The following is a 4,437-nucleotide window of genomic DNA, read 5'->3' as shown; positions in this document are numbered from 1 at the left end:
GGTCAGGGAAGGGGCTTTGTGGTCCTGCCCCCCAGGGGTGGTGCAGACAGCCTGGCCTTGGCTTCCAGCCTGGCTTTGGCTGAAACGTTTGGCTTTGCCTGGGTTTCTTTGGCCCCAAATGACCTGCGTACCTCTGCCTCTCCTCCCCTTGCTTCTTCCAGAAGAGTGGCCAGCCTTGATTTCCCCAGTTAAGGAGTTGGGGTTGAGTCAGAGGTCAGAGCTCCGGGTTGTAGGGTCAGTCTGCCCTCCCTGATGAAGCAGTTTTCTCCTCGGGTCGGTGGATGCTGCATCCCCGGCTGCCCCGTGAGCAGTGCGTTCTACTGGGTTCCAGGTGCCCGCTCTGTTCCCGAGTCCAGCTCAGGCCTCAGCTGGCCTGGACATGTCCGACATTATCAGCTTTCCTGCTTTGGAGTGGGGGCTGGGCTTTGAGCCCTGAACAAAACCAGCTCCCTGCCCATCTGCCAGTCTTGCTGGCTGCCCAGCCTGAAGGCAGGGGCTGGAGGGGGGCGCCTCGGAGAGGCATTCCCCAGGGGCTCCTGGAGACAGCCTTTCAGGGCTGGGGTGGGAGCCTCATTTGAATGAGAATCGGCCTGTTCTGTCTGGGTTGGTCTGCACCCTGGCTGCACTGGCGGCTGGGCTGGGCCTGCAGGAGCTCCTGTGCTCCTCCCCACCTTGTGTCCTTCCCTGGGCGGGTTCCTCGGGGACCCCTTGCTCCCCGCTGCATGGTGGCCCACAGCCCTGCGCGCCTCTCGCCTTTGGTGGCCCTGCTTTCACCCACCATGTGAGTATGGGGACTGGCCCAGGGGCCACACAGCTGCTCCAGGGGGCCAGCGTGGGGCCCACTCTCATCCTCTTTCTCAGGCCTGATTCCAGCGCCCACCGCCCTGGTCCCCGGCTGAGCTAGGCCCCCTCCTTTCTGTGCTGCTGCTGCTGCTGCTGCTGCCACCCATGGGTGAGGAGTGGGCTCCTCTGAGTCACCTGGAGGGGAGGCGTCTTCAGGCTGCCCCGTGGTGTGAGGTCGGAGGGGGTGCCTCTAGGATCCGCATGCAGACCCTCCCCCTCCCAGTCCAGGCTCCCAGAACAGTTGCCCAGGAGGTGCCAGACACACTTACCCCACCTGGTTGCCAGAGCGGCAGCTGCTACCCACCCACTGGCGACCTGATTGTTGGTCGTGGCCAGAGCCTTCATAGCTCATCCACCTGTGGACGCCATGGCCCTGAGCGCTACTGCCTTATCAGTCACCCCCAGGCGGAGGGGAGAGGGAGGCCTCTGGACCAGGTACCTCTGGGTCTTCCTGGGGGGCTCGGCCCTGTAGGAGTTCAGGTCACCGGGGGCTAGAGGGAGAGGCCGGAGCTGTGGAGCTTTGGAGTGGGGGCACCGCCATGCGCGTCCTACCCCCCTCTCCTCCGACACTCCCCCAGGGCTCTGAAAATTGCTTCTTTTGCAACTCTTGGGACTGGGGTGGCCATGGCATTGAGAAGGTGATATCCCAGAGTGGTCCCCGTGGCAACCAGACCTGGTGGCAAGCTGAGAGCGGTGAGGGTGCTGGTGTACCTGGGTGTGAGGGCCTGGGGTCTGGGGTCAAGGGCTCGTCACTCTGACCAGCCCTGTGGTTCAGGTGTTGAGAACGTCACCATCCAGCTAGACCTGGAGAGTGCGTTCTACTTCACCCACCTCACCGTGACTTTCAAGGTGACGGTGCCCCGGCCTGAAGGCTGCCGTGAGTCTCCTGTCCTGACGGCCACCCTGGTGCTTGCCCCTGGTAACCCGGGGACCCCTCCTGTCCCCAGACTTTCCACCCAGCAGCGCTGGCTCTCGAGCGTTCAGTGGACCGCGGCCGCTCCTGGCGTGTGTACTGGTACTTTGCCCACAACTGCTCAGGCCTCTTCCCTGGCGTCGCCCGTGCCCCGGGCCACAGTGTCAGCGATCCCGTCCGTGACCAGCGTTACTCAGACATTGAGCCTTCCGCCGGGGGCAAGGTCAGGCCCGAGGAGGGCGGGGTGGGCGGTTGTGAAGCCGGAGGCTCAGCCTTGCTTCTTCCTCAGGTCATTTTCAGAGTTCTGGACCCCGCCTTTCAGGTGGAGAACCCACACAACCCCGAGATTCAGGGTAAATCGCAGCCAACCCTGCGCTCCCTGCCTGTGAGGCTGGCAGCTATTGGGGGAGGGGTGGTCCCGCGGAGGGAGGGGGGGGCAGGTGGTGGGCGAGCCAGCTCAGTCCCCCAGCATCCTGCTCCAGCTGCCCCTTCACAGTCCTCGATCGTGGTCCCTAATGTGGCCCCCATTCCTGCCCCCGCACTGCTCGGCATGTGCCCCCTGCATAGGGGCCGGCATGGGTAGCAGTTCCATCTCTGCCCCTCACTGGACTCGTGGTGCCCGTGTGGTCCCTGTCACTGCTCTCCCTGCCAGCCGCCATGTCTCTGCTCCTGTCACTACCTCCTACCTCCCCTGTGAGCCCCCATCACGGCCCCAGTCCCTGCCCTCCCCTCAGTCTTCATTCTGGCCTTAGTCGGTGCCCTACGTCCCGCAGCTGCCTCTAGCTGACCCCAGGGCATCTCTGTGGGTGACCTTGTGAAGCAGAAGCCTGTTACAGAGCAAGAGAGCCCGGCCGGTGTGGCTCAGTGGTTGAGCATCAACCTATGAACCACAAGGTCACAGTTCGATTCCCAGTCAGGGCACGGTCTGGGTTGCAGGCTCAATCTCCAGTGGGGGGCGTGCAGGAGGCAGCTGATCAATGATTCTCTCTCATCATTGATGTTTCTATCTCTCCCTCTCCCTTCCTCTCTGAAATCAGTAAAAATATAGTTTAAAAACAAGAAAAAAACACACACATAATTCAACAGGGTGGCCCAGAGCCAGCCAGGCAGTAACACAGCAGGAGGACAAACCCAAATGAGCTTTTTCTCCACGCACTCCACCCACCGGGACTGTGATACCAGCTGCTCACCCTGAACCCCACCCTAGGCCCCGGGGCAGCTGCTGCCCATTCCTTTGATCAGGAGAAAAGGGGAACCTGGCAAAGGAGAGACAGGAGGCGGCCTTGGCCAGGCACCTGACGGAAGCTGTGGAGCAGGAGGAGCCGCGGACCATCCGCCTGTGCATTGAGCAAGGGCAGGCGGCTTCTGGGCAGGGATGGGGCAGGGATGGAAACCAGCCCACGCCAGGCCCTATGCAGTGGGCACAGCATGGGAGCAGTCGTGGGCCAGGAATGGGGGCCATGGCGGGAGCAGGCTGAAGTGAGAGAGAGCGCTGACAAACTAGTGCCCACAGGGCTTGGAGGACAGGTGGGGAGGCAGATTCAAGTCTCCAGAGACGCAGAGGGGTGTCCAGGGAGCAGAGGGCGCCGCTCAGACGCACTGCCACTTGAGGGCGTCCTGACGCGGACCCTGAGGAGCAGGGGTGCTGGAGCAGGTGGCTGAGGTGACAGAGAGGGAAACACCCTCTTCCCCCTCCCTCCCAGCCGTGGAGGGGGGACCAGCGTGCCTGAGGCCTCTCCGTCTGTGTCTCCAGAGCTCCTGCACGTGACTCTCCTCCTGGCTGGGGGGCTAGGGGCCCGGGCGGACCCCAGCAGGCCCTGGAGCGGGTCCTCCAGCTGGCACAGACGCTCCTGGAATCTCCTGTATCCATGGCGGGGGCCCTGCAGCCGCTGACAGCGTGCACAGCTGGACTCAGGCAAGGGGTCGGGGTCAGCAGGGGAGTGGTCTCCAGCGAGGTTCACAGGGTCAGGGGTCCTGCCGGCCACAGGCTGGCCTGTGGGGGCCCTGGGTCTGGGAGTCGGGGGGTTCCCGAGTGAGGGTCGTGGGGAGGACCTCATCAGCCATGCTGGTGCTCTGTCCTCCCGCAGGACAGAAGTGGCTGCACTGGCCCAGACGCTGTGGGCCCCGGGCAGGCTGTGGCCGAAAGTGAGCCCTGGCTTAGGAGGCAGTGTGAGCGGCTGGAAGAACTGTCCCGGGAGCTAGACTGTGTCAAGGGCTTGGCCTGGCCCAAGGGGGCCCCAGGAGTCCAACGTGAGGCCAGCTGGGCAGGGGCGGGGCTGGGTCAGGAGGAGGGACCAGGTGCCCTTGCCTGTGTGGCGCTAAGCCACCCTCTATCCCTCCCTCCCATCTGCTGCAGAGGCTGAGGCCCAGGCCTCCTCAGCTGCCCTGCTTTCCCGGGAGGCCATGCGTGGGGCCCAGGTCGTGGCCACACTTGGAGGACCGGACAGCATCTTGGGACAGGCCCGCGAGGCCCGGCGGTGGACAGAGCGGCTTCTACGGGGCACAGGCCAGACAAGAGGCCCAGCTGAGTGGGAGCTGAGACTGAAGGGGCTGGTCGACCAGGTCCAGATGCTGCCCACACCGCTTCTGAGACTCCTGGTCACAGCTGGAGTGGTGGGTGGAGGTGTGGGTCCCGGGGGGGCGTGCCAAGGCCAGGCCCCCTCCTAGGGGTGCCCTGGGAG

Source organism: Myotis davidii, unplaced genomic scaffold (assembly GCF_000327345.1).
Source record: "Myotis davidii unplaced genomic scaffold, ASM32734v1 scaffold663, whole genome shotgun sequence".
In the NCBI taxonomy this organism is placed as follows: domain Eukaryota; kingdom Metazoa; phylum Chordata; class Mammalia; order Chiroptera; family Vespertilionidae; genus Myotis; species Myotis davidii.
Note: the sequence above shows the minus strand (reverse complement) of the source record.